The 23229-nt window shown below is 34.0% G+C and overlaps 1 pseudogene; it reads left to right on the top strand.

The window, feature by feature from the left end:
- The first annotated feature begins 21023 nt into the window (after window positions 1-21023).
- On the top strand, window positions 21024-21999 carry LOC122110838 (annotated as a pseudogene).
- The last annotated feature ends 1230 nt before the right edge of the window (window positions 22000-23229 follow it).

Here is a 23229-nt window from a genome sequence, read left to right on the forward strand (position 1 = left end):
ATATGTGTGTACATATGTATATGTTCATATTTATACAAATATGCATATGTACATATATACCTATAATGTACATAAACATATATGTGTGTGTTTGTGTGTACACATATGCATATGGTAGACCTAGTAGATAAATATTTCACGAATATCACCATATATTTGTAAAATATTTTGTATTTTGATTTTCTGCTAATAATATATCAATGAAGAAAAAAGAAGAGCTTCCAAGCCTTTGCACATATTAGTAAATTTAATATAATTAGTAATTTAGCAGAAAGTCAAATTTTTGATTCTTGGCCCGCATTTAGGTTAAATTTCTCAACATGAATGTAAAACACGAGATTTTTCTCTATGCTCTTTTCTACAATATCCCTATACAGGCAATAAATGTAGTTATCATTAGCCCAATGAGCTCCCTTCCCATAGCTTAACACTCTTCTTCCTCTTTCAACAGCTTGACATATTTCTTTCCTAGGCAACACTAGGCCCATTTGGTAAAGGCAGTAAATAATCAGCCTCCAACCCCCTTTACCTTGGGATGGCACTCCTCTGGGACAACTACCACCATATAGGGCAACAAGAGCCCCTTAGAGTGACCTTCAGGTCTGGGCAGCTGCAGGGCCCATTATCTGCTATTCAGGCAGCAGCCATAAATCCTAATCCACCATGATGAAGACCCTGGGTCCTCATGTCCACACCATGGTCTCTGCCTCCTAGCCCCTCCTAAACCTCCTATGTTTTACAGTTCACCTCAGACAATTATTGGTGCTTCTATTCACTTTTCCTTTATGAGAAGGGGTCTTACCGACCCCTTTCCAGCAATAAACATTTCTTTATTCTTTGTACCTAGATATCTGCATGGTATTCTGGCAAAGTCTAAAATATTCTAACCATTTTGATAAAACATTCAGATTCAGGGTCAACACTTCATCTGATTGTTAATCATAAGAGACTAGCTGAAAGATTGAATTTTTGAGTTTTAAAAATTCTTGTTTGACAAGTATGTTTTCTGTAAATTGGGGCAACATTTACACACCATGAGACATACCTCAAAAATCTGAATTTTCTGATTCTCCAAAGCATTAAGAAATCCAGTTATCTGTTTCCAAATGCCATGATCTAGATGAGAGCAAAAGCAACTTTATGCTGTGGGTAAGCCAAGCTTCTGTTCTCTAGTTTGCTGTTTGCATTGGTTGATCTAGTCTTTGCCACAAGGGCTATATTCTGTGACTTGTTTGACTTTTGTTGACATCTCCATGTGGAATTTTATAAAAAGGTTAAATGATTCTGGCTTCAGCTGAAACAGAAAAAAGAGTTTTAGCATTAATCCTACTCTTTCTTATGATTTAATATGCTTGAATTTAAATTTCAAATAACATACTGACTTTAGCTCAGCACCATATGCATTTCACTAGTTCATGTTTATGATGTTATTTAATATATTTATTATTTCAGTTCATTTATGTTAATATGTCAAGTTGTATTTAGTGTCTCTGTGAACCTAGAACTTAGCTTTATTATTATTTTTTCCTTAAAACTAGAAGAGGACTGGGAAGGTGGCTCATGGTACAGTGCTTGCCTTGTATGCATGAGGACCTGGGTTTGATTCCTCAGCACCACGTAAGCAGAAAAAGCCAGAAGTGGTGCTGTGTCTCAAGTGGTAGAGTGTTAGTCTTGACTGAAGAGCTGAAGAACAGTGCCAAGAGTCAGGCCCATGACTGAAAAACAAACAAACAAACAATAAACAAAAACTGGAAGAATTTTTTTTTACACTTTCATCATAAATAGTAAAATTTTGAATTTTCACTTTGAAAAAAATAGTATTTGAGACTGACCACATTAACTTATCTAACGCATTTCAGAGTCTGACTTATGGCAGAAGTCATGAAAAATGAGAATGCAATGTTTGACTATGGGAGAGCATAAGATATATTATGATGAGTAAGTTAGGAAAATGGGATTGCCACAATATTAAAGAAAAAGTTTATTACAGATAATTGCTTACTTTGTTTATACTGTTTCTGTAGAACCAGGATAAGCAATTTAGGTTACAAAGATTTATAACAGTTTCCATGAAGATATATGAAATCTCAAACTTGCAAGCTTTTTAAATTCACCTATAAATCATTTCATACATTTAATTTCTTCCTGTATAAATTTTATGGGTCCATACACAGGAAGAAGGTTCTATTACTGCATGTTTTCTGAAGAAGGAGAGATCTCAGGAATTGTTCCCTCATGTGTTTGCTTTTGAATAGATGATATAAATTCAAATAATTCAATTGCAAATAGTTAACACATACTATTATATTGCTCAAACATTTGCAGTACAGCTTGAGAGAGAACTACCTCAGAGCTTACTTTGTCCACATTGAGAGACTAGATTAATAAATGTCTCTTCAATCTCAAAAGTAACAAATTTTAATTCCTACATCAAATGACTAGAATTGATTAAGGTACCACATATTTGATTTTCAAGCTTTTCTACTTGAAATCAAATCATTATTCTACCTATACTACAGTGCATACATTCCTATAAATAAACAGTGGTTGGGCCAGGGATTAGCTGCTCACACTTGTAATCCCAGATATTCAGGGGGCTGAGAGATCTAAGGAACAAAGTTCAAAACCAGCAAGGAAGTCTGTAAGACTCTTATAACCAATTAACCACCAGAAAACTGGAAGTGGAGCTGTGGCCCAGAGTGGTAGCACTAGGCTTGAGCATAAAAGTTCTGGGACTGCACCCAGGCCCTGAGTTCAAGCCTCAGGACAAATCAATAAATAAAAATAAAACAATGGATGTAGCTCCCTAGAGACTTCAGGACAGCTTTCCTGATTTAGTTTACTAAAGAGAAGTAATAAAATTCTATTATATTGGGCTGGGAAGGTGGCTCAGTGGTAGAGCGCTTGCCTTGCATGCATGAGGTCCTGGGTTCGATTCCTCAGCACCACATAAGCAAAAAGAAAAAAGCCAGAAGTGGCGCTGGGGCTCAAGTGGTAGAGCGCTCGCCTTGAGCTGAAGAGCTGAGGGACAGCGCTCAGGCCCAGAGTTCATGGGCCCCACAACCGGACACAAAAAACAAACAAACAAAAAAATTCTATTATATTGTGATGGGTTCTAACTGAGCTCTAAGAAGCATTTTTACACATATGCTTCCAGACTTGTAACTGCTAATCTGGTTTTTGGAAGTATCTTAATAGCCTAAAGTAATTGCAATACTTTTTTTTTTACTACAGGGACTTCCAAAAGTATTTGAATTCTTTTTTTTCCGATACCCTGATCCATTATCTGACATCTTATGGGATGAGCAATTTCAGCAAAAACGCAGAATATCATTTAGCTTGTGTGGATTTGTTAACTGAAATGGAAGGATGAATAGATGGTTGTAGATTTGATTATATACAGAACATACATTGCTAATTCTTTTGAACCCCATAGTTTAACTCCCAATTTGACCAAACAAATTAATAATCAGAGTAGGACTGAAAATCAAATTTGAACTATTAAAACCCCACGGATTTAACTCATCTTCTTAGGAATTGAATCTACAGAATACTTTTTTCTTTTTTTCTTCAAATGGGCTCATTGGAATGGGACTTGATTTATTTAGCCTGTGTCTTGTATTTTCCCCAAACAAAGAGATGTTCTTTGGAAAATGCAATTTTCTTTTGGCACAGCTTCAACTTTTTATCAGGGATCTGTCTCTATTCATTTCTTCTATCTTTTTCTTTAGGAAAATGTAGCTTTTTTGGGGGGAGGGGGATGGTCAGGGGACTTCAACTTTAGGTTTGGGCACTTTCCTTCAGCTCAAGGTGAGCGCTCTACCAGTTGAGCTACAATGCCACTTCCAGTTTTCTGGTGGTTAATTGGAGATAAGAGTCTCATGGACTTTCCTGCACAGGTGATCCTCAGAAACTCGGCTTCCTGAGCAGCTATGATTACAGACATGAGCTATTGGCCCCGGGCCAAAAAAAAAAAAGAAAAAAGAAAAAAAAAAGGAGCTTTTGCATGGTGAACACTTTAATTTCTGAAGAGTAGTATGTCTACTCATATAGGTACACAAATCAGTAATGTACTGAGGCTATATTTTGAATCTGCATGAACTGATAAATGCATTATATATATTTAATAAAAAACCTTTTAAAATTGCAAGTAAGTCTTTAAAAAAACAAGATTTTAATCTGTGTCTGTTTTAACAGGCAGTCTAATCAAATATGTATCTAGTCTGAAATGTAACTTTTACAGTTAAAATATTTTTGAGAGTGGCTTATAACAAGATACGTTTTGCTTTCCCTTCCTAAGATGTTTTAATCAATACAAATTATTTAACTAATTTGCTTGATACTGAGCACACTTTTTATTTTTTTGTTTTTATTTATTACTAATTAAGTTTATTATTCAAGTAACTATTTCTTTACTCAGCTTGGAATCATTGATTTAGAGCTGTGTTGTCCTGTGTGTAGTTAGTTAGGTTTAAGTCAATTAGAGTGAAAAACCTGTCTACGGTCACAGTAACCACATTTCAAGTGCTCAGTGGCCTCCATATTGTACAGTGTGGGTACAGCATATTTTCATGCTTGCAGAAAGTTCAGATGGTAGACAGCAAAGGCATGCATCACCTTTGCCCAAGGCCCAGGGTGTGGGAAGCCTACAAGCAACTGCGAAATGATTACAGGCATTCCCTTCCAGAGATAGTAGAGTTCTTTTCTCCTAGGATTTTCACTCCTTCCACTTCACCTGTCGGGTTTGTTCTCACAGAATAAATGGAGAGTGGTTAGCACACTTTTTATACCTGTGGCTTAATATACATAGCATTATTGGCTCTACCTCTTAAAAATATCAATTATTTTGTTTATTGCTTATAAAGTAATAAATTCTAATTCATCTGAGTGATCAATAAAAATTTCAGAAATTTCCTTAAAATTAAAGATTAGATTAGCATTATAAATGTATGTGTGTGCATGCTTTTATGTGTGTATACATACACATGTATATGTATATATATGTGTGTGTGTGTGTATATATATATATATATTTATATATATGCTTTGATTCTAGATTAAATAGCTTCCATGGTACTAGGACTTTAGAAGTTTGATTAGCTATCAGATTTCCCTCAGCAATTAATCATTGCTAACAATGATTAGTAATATATATTTAAGTTTTCTTTAAGACTCCAAATTTACTTGAAATAGTACTTCTCTAATTTTAGTATGTGTCAGAATCACTGAGGAGGATTATTGCAACAGCTAATCAAGCCTCAACACTAGAATTCCTGTTCCAATATATTTTCAAGGAACTGAAAAGCTACTATTTAATCATTGTCAGAGCATTAGCAATGGAAATTCAGGGCTATTCTTTAGTAACAAGAATCTAAATATCTGATTAAAATGCTCATTTATTAATACAGTGGATTAACTAGAGTCTTCAACTATGACAATAATGTTAGATGAATATATCTGATTTCAAAAAGTAAAGGAAATTTATAATTTGTGGGCCTCCCAAAAATTATCAATATTAGTAAGTGAAATATTTGTGTGTGTGTGTGTGTGTGTGTGTGTGTGTGTGAAAGAAGAGAGAGAGAGAGAGAGAGAGAGAGAGAGAGAGTTTGGAGGTCCCTTTATTGCTCACACTGTTCTTGAACTTGGGCTGCTTCTGCCTGAGCCTCCTGAGTAGCTGGATTTACAAGCATGCACTGCCATGCCTGGTTATAATCTGTCACTTTCTACTTCTTCCACGTGAAGTTTCTACATGCTCTTGAGGGTTTAGAATTCATCTATGTCAACTTAGTATAGTGGAAGAAAGTGATATAAAGTCAAAAACATATCCAGGTAGGCAATTAAGTGTTGCTGTAAAGAGATGGATCCTTTTTATAACTGCTGAATGCACTAAGTGCTCTAAACCAATTTCAGTGGTTTTTAAGGTATCATAAACATAGTTAAGCACCTCTTCATGATTCCAATTCAGATTATTTGTTAGTACACACAAATACTAGTTAGCTTCTAGTGCTAAAATGATTATCAACTTGCATTTTAAAGTAATAAGTTAACAAATTGCATTATGTTTATTGTGGTCATCAAAATATAACTGGCAAATATTAATCTTCTAGAATTTAATTTTACTTGGATTTTAATTTCATTTCCTATTGTCATAGAAATTTATAGACTTTTCCATACTTGTCTTTATAGAGTTTGTACTTGAGAAAATAATATGCTACACTACTAAAATAATTTTCTAGTCGGTAATTTTAGTATCATCCTCTTATTTTCCAATATTATACATATAATAAAAGTTCTGAGACAGTAAATTTAGACATTGTTTAGTAGAAACATGATGCCTATAGTACTACTCTAATAAGATAATAAGTTAAGCTAGAAACAATACAGCCATCATCACCACCAAAAAATGTTCCCAATTATATGTGAATATCTTATTAGGAAAAAAAATCATTACACAGTTTTGGATTTGACATTAATTAGTTTTGGCTATAGTATTGAGGGTTTTGTATTGACTTAAGGAAAAAAGTAATTGCAAAGAGAACTGAATTCTAACAGTAAGAATTGTTTTTTAATTCACAATTTCATTTTAAGAGGTTACAATTACTAAGCATATATATGTTGCTTGACATACATTGCATGAAAAATACAAATTAGTTTTAGTATCCTGAACTCAGAATAGACAGAAGATGAGAGAAAATAATGAGAAATTGGTGATAACATGGAGTATCACAACTTACATGTGTTAGAAGGCATCTCAGAGAAGGATTATTGTCTGAAACATGGAGTTGCACACTTCATAAAAATTATATTTGACAAGATTTTTCACTATTGGTTTTGACAAGTCTCAGAACTGGTTCTACAGAGAAGTATGTTTGCATTATCATGCATGCATGGGAACAACAACCATGTTCAGATAACAAGAAATGCTAGGATGTACAGTGGAGGAGAGACAAGCATTTGATGATGAAATCCTCCTTGTGAGAAAAGGCCTTACCTTCCTTGCTAAGGAGCTTGACAGAAAGAGACTTAAATAAAGATTACAAGCAGTTAAATTTTAAGACAATCATTTCCAAATAAAACACATTGAAACACCAAGTGAACTGAATGATAATGGACATGAGAATGAATAAATCAGGTAAAAATGCTTTTCAGAAAGCCATTTAAACAATTTCTTTTAAACAATGTACATTTTATCCAATACAATTACAACAAATTTCTCCAACCTTATAAAAAGTACTAGAAATTGTAGCCCAAGGTGAAGCAGTCTGAAATTATATGCATTTACCCATAATCAGCTTCTCACCATTTATGTATTATTAATTCAGTGCAAATTTAAATATTGCTTCTTTTGTATAAGTTACTCTTTCAGAGATGCAATGAACTACAAGTTGACCAAAGACATTATGTAGACTAATGTGTCTTGGGAAGAAATAATTTTGAAAAGTAAAAATACTAGTGAATAGTGACTCTTATAAATAAAATACAAGGTCCCTCCTCCACAGTATAACCCCTGCTTTCACTATATTTGATGTCAGTATAACTTGTGGAGGAGATGGGGAAAAACCAGTTGTTTAAGGATACAGGTGGACCTGTTGCAACAATGAGAAGTACAAGTTGTCATGTCCAAAACGAGCTTTACAACGTTGGTGCGGGGGGGAGGGGGGGGGTGGGGGGGGGAGGAGAAGGATTGGGATTAGGGGGGGAGGGGGGAGGCTGGGAAGGGATGTGAAGGATAAACAAAGGAGGAGGCTGCAATGCTTGGTAAGAAATGTACGCATTATCCTGCCCATGTAACTGTAACTCCTCTGTACAGTATGTTCACAAATAAAATTAAATTAAATTAAAAAAAAATAAATAAATAAATAAATAAAATACAAGGTGCATTGTAAGGTCCTATCCTTTTGGAAGATCAGAAACTTCTGAGAAAATATCATGACAAGCCCAGAGGGAAAGAAAAATCATAATGTTCAGGAAAATCAAAATTATGCCTCCAGAAATGAGAATATTGAGTTAAAATATAACAAATATTCTGACATTTCTTGATGTGTGAGTGATAATTGTGACCACTTCTTTGATGAACTATATACCCTGGCTTACCACATACTCCATTCTTCAACTTTCTCTCTGGGTTCTCTTAAACCCAGTCATTTCTGTCATCCTGTTCTCTTTAGTAGTGCTTCATGATCACTACACTCAATCTTCCTTGGTTTTGATAATCTAACCCATTTCCATGGTTTTCATTTATGTCTATATACAAGGCCAGCACACAAGCTATACACACACATTTATATCTAGTATAGACTCCTCATGTATGCTACAGACACAATAATGCAGCTAGCAACTTTGCAGCTTCTTTGAAATATCTCTCACATAAAATTGAACACATGAAAAATGAAACTTTACTTGTTTTAGCTAAATAAAATTTTGTTCAGGGTCACTTAGTGCTCAACAAATCAATGGAAAACTAGAATTATAATCTCAATATCCAGCAGACACATCAGTCTACCCCTTTCCTCAGATCAACATTCATGGATAGCAGGATAATTTAAGATAAATATATATGAAAGTATATGCTTTTTCTTTGCTCCAAACTTTTCTATTCCATTGCTTAGAGTTGTTCATTCCTGAGCAAAAGCAAATCTCCTCTTGTCTTTGGTAATACACTAACTGTGGTTTTTGACTATGAACATAGGGGTGTGTGGCTAGTCTTAGCAAATGGCTTTATGCTGAGAAAGTTAAACACTAGAAATGAAGCAGAATTCTATATAAAGGACCAAAGAGCAGCTGGCACTCTTGGTTTGAATGCTAATACTGGAGAATGATAATCAAGAGTAAAGATTGGGGCTAGGGAGTGGGGGAGATGGGAAGGGGTGGGAAGGGGAAACATAGGAAGAGGCAACAATGCTTGATAAGTAATGTACTCATTACCTTGCCCATATAATTGTAACCCCTCTGTATGGTATTTTCACAATAAAAAAAGAATAAAGATTGGAGCACACATTTCTGAATACAAAATTTAGTCAGTCTACAGATTCACTCAAAAAGTCACTATTTCTATATTACAATATCATTCACACATACACAATAACTCACTGAAAAATTATTTCAACATTGAAGAGACTTATGTTCTAGCTCTCATGGCAGAAGGGGCCATTTACTCTAGTCCATTGCTGTCAATTCACACTCTTATTGCACTCAGTTTTCTTTATTAGTTTTATTTTAAAGACCTATGAAATAGATATAAGACACTTGTATGATCCTGAAGAGTGTCAGTGAATGAATGTCTTATACTAGGAACACTCTTGAAAGTATCATCCATTAAAGTGAGTTATTATGGTTTTATTTTTCTTTTGTGGTACTCTGAAAGATAAATCACCCTAGTTGTCCTCGATGAATACATTTGGTTATGAGAGTATTAGGGAGTTTCTGGTGCCAGGAAAGCTAGGTTATAAAAATATTTTTATACTCTAATTTGAAGGCTCATATATAATCAGTCTTGAAATATTTATACCCCTGTAGTAACTGAATGACCCAAACATCTGTCACAGACCACAGTCCTGTAATAATAAAAGACTAATGTTGGTAGAAGAGAACTCAATGTTCAAAGATATTTAGCTGAGTTATTATTTCTGAGAGATTTGTGCAACTAGCAGACTCCTCCTTCCTTGTTTCTCAAATTGACATTTAAGTTTTAATAAACTAGACCTAGGATCAAGGATAATCTTTGTCATTCCCATCATTATATACATGATATAGACTAAGTAACTTAAAGATATACTTGAGGCTATTTTCTAAGTATTAGCAATAAATGCACTATTTTAAACTGATGAGTCTCTTCTCCATACTCATTAATTTGAGTGTGACATCTATAAACAAGAGTGTGTGTTATTTAGGGGAGAATAAAAGATATTTCCTACAAAGATCACATATGGATTTATTAATATCCCATCACATATGTAAGAATATTTCATCTCTACTTTATACATATTTATTTCAATATCTGTCTAATTATTGCTTCTTTATCTATTTATACTTTAAGAATGAACACTAAATTATAGCCTTGAAAAAGTAACAGTGATCTATTTGCTCAATAATTTACAAGCTAGGCAGTATCTGTCCATGTCATATGATGGTAGCTAGAACAGCTTGAGGCTGGGTGATCTACTTCTAAGATATTTGTTAATGTGAATAGGAAGTTGATGCTCTCTTAGAAATCAAGTTTTGTCCAATGGACCTCTTGGTTCTTTAAAACTTGTAAGCCTCTACTGGAAATGCTTGTCTTCCTCCACACAATAGATGTAAGTCAGAGTACTCCAAACAAAGCATATCAAACAGCCCAAGCCCAAGCTAGAAAGCTTATTGTGACCTAGCACAGCAATTTCTCAATGACATTTCAACTATATTATCTTGGTGAAGCAAGTGTCAAAGTGGTGCAAATTCAAGGGAAGGGGAGTTCAGCTTAACTCAGTGGTAATACTAGCAAAGAAAATCTTCCCATCTTTATGGTACTACAATCTCTCAAAAGATTGTTAGAACTGACAATAGAAATCTTTGGATTTTGCTTCAGTTAATAATCTGTGTATTGTAGATGTTGCAATGATGGAGTTATGTTTGTAATTTTGTTACTGTTGTAAGAAATAAAATCATTTTTAGGAATCAAACTGAAGACTTTAAAAAGAGTTACACAGATGAATAAAAATATTTATAAAACTTGAAGGGTTTATTGTGCTGATGATTTTAACTCACAGCATTACACACACCATTACTGAGCTTTATACATCACCAACCTAAACTGTTTTTACATGTAATTCAGAGTAAACTCACAAGATCTCTAAGGTAAATACTGTGAAGCCCTTGTAACTAGATAGGAAAATCCTGAGTGGTCAGATAGACAAATGTGAATCTCTAAAGCCAGTACTTTTGCTATTGTCATGTAACTTTGAAGATAATTGCTTAAAAGAGTAGTTGAGCAGAAATCAAAGAAAGGTTGGACAAATGGGATTGAATGAAACTGCAGAGCTTCTACATGACAAAGGACATAGCTAGCAAGATCAATAGAAAGCCTATGGATTAGGAGATCTTCACTAGCCATACAACAGGCAAGGCATGCATATCTAAAATATACTTAAAACTCAAAAAATTAAACCCAGCCCATTAATAAAAAGAGACTTTTCTGAAGAGGAAATAAGAATGGCCAATATACCCATGAAGAAATGCTTAACTTCTCTGGCCTTAAATGCAAATCAAAACAACACTGAGATTCTACCTCACCCCAGTTAGAATGTCTATAATCAAGATATCTATTAAAAACATATGCTGGAGGGGATGTGGCCAAAAGGCAATGCTACTGCACTGTTGGTGGGAGTGTAAACATGTTCCATGACTTTGGAAAGCAATATAGAGGTTCCTCAAAAGACTCCACATAGAGCTCCCCAATGACCCAGCAATCCCACTTTTAGGCATTTACCCAAATGATCTCTAACAAGACCATACTAAACCTACCAGCACAATTATGCTTATTGCAGCATTACTTACCGTGGCTAAGATATGGAACCAACCCAGATGCCCCTCAGTACATGAATGGATCAAGAAAATGTGATAACACACACACACACACACACACACACACACACACACACACACACACACACACACAAACACAATGGAATTCTATGCCTCCATCAGAAAGAATGACACCACCCCATTTGTTAGGAAAAGAAAGACTTGGGAAATTTATATTTTTGTACATTTGTTATTGTAAAAATACTGTACAGTGGGGTTACAGTTACATGAGCAAGGTAATGAGTACATTTCCTATTGAGCATTGTTGCCTCCTCCTTTGTTTTCCCCCACCATCCCTTCCCTCTTACCTCCATAACTAACACTACTACCCCCTGACCCACCAAAGTTGTAAAGTTCGTTTTTAACATAGTGTTTTGTACATCTCATTGTAACAATGGGTCAACCTGTATCTTTATTTAAGCATTTTGTGTAAGTGAAGTAAGCCAAGCCCAAAGAAACATAGATCCCATGGTTTCCCTTATTTGCAATAATTAGTACACATCTAGGGTAATTTTAGCAGGTAAGCAGAACAGCTCAATTGCTCTGTTCATATGACCATATAAGATGATGCTAAGAAAAATGAACTCCAAGACCTGGACACTAGAGGTTTTTCTTGTTGTTGTTGTTTTAATGTACCATGTGATTTTTTTTTGTTCCTTTTGTATGTTTTTACTCCTTGGGTATATCCCCTGTTGTCACTCTATTTGATTTTGGTACCCTGGTATTTTATATATGATTATTTGAATTAGGGAAGGGAAGGGAAACAACTGAATGGTGAGACAAAGGACAAGGGGGAACCAGTGCAACAGTGATACACACAAGAAGTATGCTGGAAATGATTCGCACAACTTGGGGGTAGGGAATGGGAGGGAGGGAGAAAAGTGAGAGAAGAGGTAATGTACTTATTACCTTACTTATGTAACTTTAACCCCTCCATGCATCACCTTGATGATGTGAAAAAGAAAAAGCATTGTTGAGGATCTGAGTATGGTAAGAAACTTTGCATACATTATTTTAGGATTAAAAATATAAGAAATACAAGGACACTCCCTGAAACCTGAGAGTATATATGCTGTATATAATATATTACTCTCACTCTACATATATGTGTGTATATATATTATATATATTATCCTTTTCACCCATTCAACTAGACATGAAGGATCATGTTTTTTGTCTCTAATAAGGTGGATAGTGTAATGTCAAATAGAGATAACTGGTTTAAGAAGAAATAAACTAATTTCTTTGGGTAGTATAAATGCACTAAATAATTTTAAAACCAAAAGAATATCCAGAGAATGAAGCATAAATGGTAGTTTGTTAATTCTCCATACACTCTTCAAAACCATGTTTCACTCAAACAGCCAATTTATTTTCACCTATGCTATTCATTAGTCTTGTTTTTATACAAGCTTGAGAGCAGAGAGGAAAATAAATTACATTATACTCATTTTCTCCATTTCAACTAAGCTTATGGAAATGCAACATACTATTGTGCACTTTATGTGAAAATAGTCCTGCTGAGAAAGGCACTTCCCAGAGTGGGATTTCATCTTTCATGCAGATCCTCAACACACTGTATAAATAATGCATATATCACCCCTGCCTGGGTTGGGTAATCTTTCGCCTGTAAGACTGCCTCTCTAGGAAGTCTTTGTCGTTTCATTTGTAGTCACGCTCTTCTAATTTTTGGAAAGGTTAGCACAGTTTTATCTTTAATAGCCACTTGATCATTGCAGAGATTAATAAGTCATTTTGGAGACATTAGTCAAAGAAGCCCAGAAATCCAGCCTGGGATTTTTCTAACCCCACAGACTTGACAATAGCTCATTGGTTGTTATTTTCATGCTACTTTCCCTAAATTAAATATTGGAATTGAAATGGTGTATTTATCAGAAATGAATCCATTGGTTTTTAATCAAATCAAGAGAACTGGGAACAGAGCTATCCTCCAATCTTGAGCTTCCCCAGACAGTAGTGGATTTTTCATTTTCCTCTTCACATTCCTCATGAGGGAAGTCATACTGCTTTCTATTAGATCCTCTTAAGACCTTTGAAATGATGTAAGAAACCCACAACTTATGGCTGTATGGGCATAGCTCCTGAATTAATGTCTGACTGTAATTTAGTCAACATCGACCTAGAAGAAGGATAAGATACATAATGGATATTTTAGAGATTCTTTTAGATATCTGGTGTTATAGTAAATAAAATATAGTGAGAGAAATAATAAACTGCATCATTGCAAGCACACTCCTTTTTCAGGAATCCAACCTAATGGAAATTTCCCAGACTCTTCGCAGTATAATTGAACTTAAATATGTTTCAATCCCCAAGGTGTATGGATAATTTTCTCACTGCACTATAGAAAAAGTATTGGCAAACTACAAACTGTGAAACAAATACAGTTTTCTACCTGTTTTGGAAAACAGTGGTGTATTTCAATATAAGCCTACAATTTATCTATGCAATGCTTATGGCTGTTTTCATATTTAGATAGCAGAGTTAAGAACTTGTAACAAATATTAAGTAGTAAGTAAATCTAAAATATTTTTACTCTGGTCCTCTTTAGACAAATGTTTGCAAATTCTTAATACCAAGAAAATAATTTTTTTTCAAATACAAATTTGAGAAAAATTATAAAGAGCTAGTGAAAGCTTGCTTTCACAATGTATTTACTTCTTAATATAAATCTGTCTTTATATGCATGCTTTATACTATCTTAACAAAGTATATTGAAATGATTTAATTTTCAATTGTGATAATTTAAGTCTTGTTTGCTTTTTTTTTTTTTAACTCTGAAGTGTAGTACTTGTGCTGTGGTCAAGATATTCAGAAAGATGCAGGAATAAATGAGCTCTTATCCCAGAAATAAGAAGGCACTTGCTTTGAAAAATAAAGAAATAAAATCCCCTGATATCAGCAAAGGTTTTGCTCACTTGATTTTTTATTTTACACAAAAGGTAAGCTGAAGGACACAAAACCTTGTTTTCCTGTAAGACTGTCTTTCAGCAAAAATGAATTTTATAATGAAAAATTGAACTAGACTTATCCCAGGTGGTTTTCTCACCCTTCAGGAAATCATTATCATCTTCAGCATTTCTATTCCTATCCTTAGATTTGTCATTGGCATCTAAAACACTGCCTGTGAGTTCTACATCACAAGAACAAGGAAGATAAGGTACCTCTTTGTCAGCTTGTACTTGTTTGCAAATTTCACAAGGTAGGAAACATGTTCCCTGCTTTTTTTAAAAAAAACAGGGTCAAGATGTTTGGGCAGAATAAAATGTTAGAAAATTCTTACCATTTGATAAAGGAAACATTTTATTCTTATAAACTGAAAATATATTAAAATAATAGAATATACAGTTTTATCTTCTTTCAAGAACATTTCAAACATATAGATCTAATATAATGATCACAGTGAAACAACATATTTTTGACAAACTCTCTCTTAGATGTAATCATATTTTAAGACCACAGTATACTTGATTTATAAGTAACAAAAGTGAAACAAAATTGTCAAGGCCAAAAATAAAAATAAAATAAAAATTCCCTATCATTAATCTCACTTTCATAGTATAATACAACAACAACCCAACAATAGTTTGTGAGCTTTGGCAACTCATGTGGTTAGGAAAATAATCTTTCAATGATATAGTGTTGGAAAAAAAATCATTTGTTTAGTATATTTTCTCACAATAATGAAGGTAAAGTGATTATAATACATATCTCACTTGATTATTTTGAGGAACATATAAAAAAAGTTAGTATGGATAATAACATTACTGTGCACTAATTGTGAAAAAAATTAGGCAAAATCTGTTAGCCAAAAGTACTAGACAAAAATACATGGTATAGTTGAACAATTTTATAATATTTTCTATTAGAAATCAATTATAGGAGTTATACCATGTTGTATATACATTTTTCTAGTTTGGAGAGGGGAAGGGAAATAACAAAATGCTGAAATAAGGATACTGTTGATCTATTGTAACAATGAGTTGTACATTGAAAATTAACTTTACAGCTTTGGTGTGCCTGGAGGAAGAAATTGGAGAGGTGGTGAGGGAAGGTAAGGGCAAAACAAAGAAGGGGGTAACAATGCTCCATAGGAAATGTACTCATTACCTTACTCATGTAACTATAACTCCTTTCTACAGTATCTTTATAATTAAAAATATATTAAAAAAGAAAAATCTTTCAGTGGCAAAAAAAGAAATTAATTACAAATTTTATAAAATGATCCTGCTTAGAACACTGTAAAAGTTCCCATCTTTATGACTACATATGCATGACTTATAAATAAACAAAACCAACACTTTACTTCATGAGTATTCTGAAGCTAGTCAGAAGATTAACAAGAGGAACTAATATTCTTTATCTTACTGATTTACAGTGGTATATAGTTACAATCAAGTAGCAATATCTATCTATCTATCTGTCTGTCTATCTATCTATCTACATTTGTTGCTAGTTACATATGTGACAAGCCCCTATTTTATATTATTTTGAGCAGTATCTATGAAATTACATTCTTTCATTTTATAATGAAGAATAAGCACATGTGATTTTCAAATATGTACTCACTTCCTCAATAAAGAAACTGAGGCACGCAAAAGATTTAAGGGTTTCTGAGGCTAGAGTTAATCACTTGGTACTCGAAAATTTGAACTATGGCAGCATTTCTAAAACCTCTGCATGTCATCAGCTTGATTATCAATTGTTAATTTTATATTTTACTCCTAAAATTATATCAATATAGGCATATAGTTTTCAATCATAAGAGCCATTTTTCCTAAAAAGTAATTCAGTACCTAATATTATTTCCCAGGAATGTTATTTGTACAATGGCCACATAGGAAGCTCCAAGGCTACATCCCCTAATGCAAAATTGAAACCACCAGAAATAGACTAAGATCACCTTATAGGATACTGAAAAATTCATAAAAGCAAGTAAATAGACGAAGGAAGGTAAGCCAAAGAAGAATTTAAAAGGGAAACACATTATACAATAAAAAAATAGTAAAAGCAAACAAACCAACAAACAAAAACCTGTAATACTTTCATAAACATAGCAAAGATGTCAAAATAAGAATTTGTATTTCATGACAAGTTAAAAAAATTAGTAAATAAAGCCGGGCGCTGGTGGCTCACGCCTGTAATCCTAGCTACTCAGGAGGCTGAGATCTGAGGATCATGGTTCAAAGCCAGCCCGGGCAGGAGAGACCGTGAGACTCCTATCTCCAATAAACTACCAGAAAACCAGAAGTGGCGCTGTAGCTCAAGTGGTGGAGCGCTCGCCTTGAGCTGAAGAGCTGAGGGACAGCGCCCAGGCCCAGAGTTCAAGCCCCACGACCGACAAAAAAAAAAAAAAAAAAAAAAAAAAATTAGTAAATAATCAATCAAATAAATCGAAACCTGGGCTTCAGTGTTTATGCCAGTCAGCTACTCAGGAAGCTGAGATCTGAGGATTGCACTTTTCAACAGCTTGGGCAAGAAAGTTTTTGAGATATTTATAGCCATTATATTACCAAAAAAGCGGGATGTGGCACTATGGCTCAAGTGATAAAGCACCAGCCTTAAGCTTTGGTATGTTCCTCCCTGATGGTATTTCATTTCCGGTGTATTTCATTTCACTGTATTTCATTCCAGTGCCCTGCATCTTATATATACACTTTTTTAACTGGGGAGAGGAAGGGCAAAACAAAACAAAACAAAAAAAAACACGCTTAAATAAGATATAGGTTGACCCGTTGTAACAATGAGATGTGCAAGACACTGTGGAAAATGAACTTTACAATTTTGGCGGGGTTGGGGCAGAGGGGAGTAGTTAGGGAGATGGGGAAAGAAGGGATGGAAGGGGAAAAACCAAGGAAGAGGCAACAATGCTCTATAGAAAATGTACCCATTACCTCACTCATGTGACTGTAACCCCTCTGTTCAGTATTTTTACAATAAAAAAGTATTGAACAAAGTTAAAACAACAAAACAAAACAAAACAAAATTCAAGAAGCTCAGGGTTAGCACTTAGCTAAGTAAATGCCCCCCCCACCACACACAGCGCTTAGCTAAGTAAATGTGCAACACACACACACACACACACACACACACACACACACACACAACTAAAGGTAATTGTTTGGAAATAAATAACAAATGTAACAAATTGTTACAGCTAAAAGATAAATTATTCAACTTGATGAAACATATTTAGAGGTGATCAAATAATACCTATCATATTATCACTCATTTATTTGATCTCTCAATTTCACACTGAAGAATCTTGGTAAAGATTATGTAATATATAGCTCTACGGCATTAACAGAAAAGTTTTTGTTTGCTTGCTTGTTTGTTTTTTGCCTTTGTTCTTTGGTCCCAGAGATCTTTTTGGGTACTAAGGACCAGAACTTTGTACTCATTAGGGAGCACTTTGTCATTGAACTACATCCCAGATCCTGAAGTTTTTTTATAACCAAGAGTTACATACTTTACCCTTGCATAATTGTTGTGATGATTAAATACATTAGTATTTATAAAGTGCTTAAAATAAACTTAGTCAAAGTTACAAATAAAATACAAATCCCCTTTAAAATCAATGTTACCAAATATTGATTTAGTATAAGATGATTTATTATAAGAAGATATAATATTAAGTGGAACAGTACCTTCTAAAAATGTCTTTTTATTGTCAAGGTGATGTACAGAGGGGTTACAGTTAGATAAGTAAGGTAATAAGTACATTTCTTGTCAAACTTGTTAACCCTTCCTTCATTTTTCTCCTACTTCCCCCACACACACCCTCTCACCCTGACATTGGACCCATCATTTCCAACATATTGTTTTGTATATATTGCTATTGCATTGGTTCTTTGTCTCACCATTCTGTTGTTCCCCTTCCCTTCCCTAATTCAAATATATATATATAAAATACCAAGGTACCAAAACCAAATACAGTCACAACAGGGGATGTATCATAGCGGGAAGAACATGCGAAAGAAACAAAAATTCATATAGTACATTAAAAACAGCAACAAAGAAAAGCCTCTTATGCCCATGTCATGGAGTTCATTTCGCTTAACCTAAAAGTACCTTATAAAAGTACCTTACAAAAGTACCTCACAAAACAGTATACACTATTCTATTTTATAAACATATATATATATATGCATATGTATATGTGTGTGCGATAAGAATAAAATATATAAGCATATAATAAACATACAAATATGAAGTATATATTTATTTATTTTAATGATGTATACATTTAAGTTGTTGCCTAAACTTATTGATCAATATTGATGTACAATCAATAAAATTCTTACTATATTTGCTTCATTTCTCCAATGAGCTAAAAGCTCATTGAACAGGCAGTGTTTTGAATAGACAGTGGAATTAGTTAAGTTGTAATTGTAGTGGAATTAGATAATTCTCTCTAGCTCTCTGAGAGCCAAAACTAGAGTTCAAAATGAAGAAATCTTATGGTTTCTAATTAATGCTCAGTGGTCTTCACAAAGGAATAACAAACAAAAGACAGAATTTAATAATTGATTTTAAACAAGTGATGTTAGTCTGACACTAAGATATTTGTGAGGGTGCCTGAGATAAGGTAATGCTGAGAAATCCTTTTTGACTTAAAAAAATATTAAAAAATCATATCTTCAAACTAATTTCCCCTTATAAAGTCCAGGGTGAAAGTAACTTTTACAATTTTAGTATTCTTTCCTCTCACCATTTTCAAAAAAGCCCTCTTTCATCTTGCCTCTATTTTTGAGTTATTTTCTACTTGTATACATAAAACTCAAATTGTTTTTCCTGTCTTCCCAATAAAATGAAACTGTATGGTAGCTGTAAATTTGTATTTCACTTACTCTTCTTAGTTTCTAATTACTATTTTTTTGCCTTAATATAGTTATTCTACAAAGTCTAACTAACAGTTAACATAGAGGAACCAACTTTAGAAATGGGTGGCCTAATAAATATATTTGTTAACATAATGATCACTAGAATTTTAAAGAAATTAGGAACTTAATTATTTAAAATATATATTTCTGTTGACCCTTAACATTTTCACCAGATACATTTAGATTTTACCCTCAAATAAAGCCTTAAAGGTGCAACTTCATACTTTCTTCCCGAGAATAGTCAAGTCCTTCTTGTACACGTAGTTAGTATGACCACAAAACTCTGAGCTTTGCAAACCATTTCTGAGATTTGGGGAAAAGTTATACATATAGTTTTATTTTTTCTGTTTGTTCCTACAAACTTATTAGACATTATTAATAACAGAAAACTATAACTATCACAAAATATACAGATAAAGTTGTACTGCAGTTAGATAGTATGGAAGTTTATCTTTTAAAAATGGTGACAATAGGAGACAGTTTGGATTTCAGTTTAAGCAATATAATCAAAGAAATACGAAGTTCTCAGAGCTTTGCCTGTCTAAATGCCAGCCCTCCAAAAACAAGAGTAAGAGCTCTTAAATGCTGAATAAAAAGCTTTAACGCTATTTAGTCATTTTCACTTTAATGATGTAGTGATTTTTGCTATTGCTCTCAATAAATAATAACATATGTTAAAACCCATATTTGGCAATGCACACTTTGACTTTCTGTCACATTTGGTTACTCATTACCTTCCTCAAAGTCTACTGTTCAGGAGAGTGACCTGAGTGAATATCCAATAGCTCCCCAGGACTTGAATTACATCTCAGAAGCAATTTGTCCCTTGACACAAACTTTCAATAGCATTTCTTTGAATCTACCAGCAGTAGTTTTTAAGAGCTTACATATTCCAACAAGACCTAATGGCATCTAAATAAACTTAATAAAATTGTTTAATTGCTGAGAACAATGTTTCTTTTTTTTCCCCAAAAATAGTTGATGAGACTAAGTCCATCATATCTGTTGTAATTGCTGATAAAATATAGGTTGGGTTTGATGATGCTAAAAGGTGGTAAAAAGAAGAATGTAATGTTCAACTTATGGGTCCCTCTTGAGCTTTGTTCCTTTTCTTGCAGTCCCAGTGTAATAGCTTAACTTTTTGTATCATCTTATATCTGTAAGTCATTTTAAATAAATACTGCAAATAAGTTAGTTTTACATTGCATAAGTCAACCAGCACCTAGTTCCAACTTACAACGTACACTCTTAGATCTTTTTTTTTTTAAATGTAGAAGTCTATACATTTTATTATCTTAAAATAGCTTAGATTTTCACACTGGGAAAAAATATACTGAAGTAGGCAAATTCTGATGTGTGCTACAAATGCATTCTCTACCACCAAATGTATGTTAATATCTGAAGAAGTAAAGCCAGATATTTTTAATCATGCAAATAGTCTTGTATTATTAAAAATACAAACCCGAGGCGGGGGCGGCAGCTGTTGCGGGGTCGGCGGGGGGGGGGGGGGGGGGGGGGGGAGGAGCGGTGACTGGCAGGTGCCTGCCCGCACCAGAGACAATGCCATTTCCAGTTACAACTCAAGGATCATTGCGAGCACAGACATCACAGAAACACTATGGCATTACTTCTCCTATCAGCTTAGCAGCCCCCAAGGAGACTAACTGCATACTTACACAAAAACTAATTGAGACATTGAAACCCTTTGAGGTGTTGGAATGGGAAGAGGAACTGCAGCACAGGATTTTAATTTTGGTAAATAACCTAGTAAAAGCGTGGATATGAGAAATCAGTGAAAGTAAGACCTTTCCACAATCTGTAATTGAAAATGTTGGAGGAAAAATCTTTACATTCGGGTCTTACAGATTAGGAGTACACACAAAAGGTGCCGATATTGATGCGTTGTGTGTTGTACCAAGGCATGTCGACTTTTTCACTTCATTCTATAAGTTGAAGTCACAGGAAGAAATAAAAGATTTAAGAGCTGTTGAAGAGGCATTTGTACCAGTTATCAAACTCTGTTTTGATGTTATAGAGATTGATATTTTGTTTGCAAGATTAACACTGTAGACTATTCCAGAAGATTTGGACCTAAGAGATGACAGTTTGTTTAAAAATTTGGATATAAGATGCATAAGAAGTCGTAATGGTTGCAGGATAAACGATGAAATTTTACATCTAGTACCAAATATTGACAACTTCAGGTTAACTCTGAGAGCAATCAAACTGTGGGCCAAACGACACAACATCTATTCTAATATATAGGTTTACTCGGTGGCGTTTCCTGGGCTATGTTAGTAGCAAGAACTTGCCAGCTGTATCGAAATGCAATAGCATCAACTCTTGTACATAAATTTTTCTTGGTATTTTCTAAATGGGAATGGCTAAATCCAGTGCCTGAAAATGCAATCTTAATTTGCCTGTATGGGACCCAAGGGTTAGTGTATTATTTTTTCCCCTACAAATTCACACTGTGCAATAACAAGTAAAAATCATCTGCATAAACTCCAGGGAGACTGCTAAGCCTTTTACAAATGAGTGGACTTGTTCGTATCACACTTCTTCTAGATAACCTCATCTATACTTGTTCTCTGGTATGCGAAGCATAATGATGTACCATGTAAATCACATTTACTTGTAAAGAGTGAATACAAATTTTACTAACATTTTAATTCTGTATAGAAATAACTTGTAAGTCAACATTGTGGAGCATTTGTGCTTTTGGGAAAAAAAAGGATATTAAAAAATAAATACAGACCCGAGTACTTATTCATAATGGAAAAATATAAAAAAAAATAATTGTAAAACTCTGACTTCTTGAATATATCACAAATTTCACAAAATAAATATTATAATTATTTGTGTCTGAAATGTTTATTTATTTTTTTGTTCTATTTTCTTACCTTTTGTCTATCTTCTTAAGTCTTTGGTTGCTTTCATATAGGACTAATGCTTTTAAAATGTTGTTTTTAATTTCCTAAAGAAAATATGAAGATAATTTGTTCTTTTCTCTTTCATGGTTGACTGATTCTTCTTCCTCCTCCTCTTCCTCCTCCTCTTCTTCTTCTTCCTCCTCTTCTTCTTCTTCCTCCTCTTCCTCCTCCTCCTCCTCCTCCTCCTCCTCTTCCTCTTCCTCTTCCTCTTCCTCTTCTTCTTCTTCTTCTTCTTCTTCTTCTTCTTCTTCTTCTTCTTCTTCTTCTTCTTCTGCTTCTGCTTCTGCTTCTTCTGCTTCTGCTTCTGCTTCTTCTCCTTCTGCTTCTGCTCTACTTCATACTAATAGTATTTTTTACTATTTTACACAGATATTCTTTATGTTATTACCTCCTTAGAACTTAAGCAATCTTAAGTATCAGTATCAGATATTTAGAATAAAATTGCCATAGAAATATTGTCACTTACTTGCTTTCTCAGTCCTGTTCAAATGAATTGTGTCCACTTTGGACACTAAAGCAGAGATGGCATTGAGGACATTGATTCAAGATAGGAGTCTTCAAAATAATCACAGAGATGACTCTGGAAGAAAGCAACAGAAGGACAAATGTAATAAAGAAATCCAAAAAGATAACCAAGGTAGCAAAGTGATTTCCTGAGTGAGAAATCTCATAAACTAAGATTAGTGAATTTATTAGAGAAACTAGTTCACAACATTTTTGTTGTGCCTGCACTGGTTTATAGGCTTAGTCACTACAGTAACAAAGGCTGTGCTTTTTTTTATTTTTTTTCCTTTTTGTTTCACTTGTAGGTGAAACATCATTCAGGGCTAACC

The sequence above is a fragment of the Dipodomys spectabilis genome, unplaced genomic scaffold, assembly GCF_019054845.1.
Source record: "Dipodomys spectabilis isolate Male_0828 unplaced genomic scaffold, ASM1905484v1 ptg000081l, whole genome shotgun sequence".
Taxonomy (NCBI): domain Eukaryota; kingdom Metazoa; phylum Chordata; class Mammalia; order Rodentia; family Heteromyidae; genus Dipodomys; species Dipodomys spectabilis.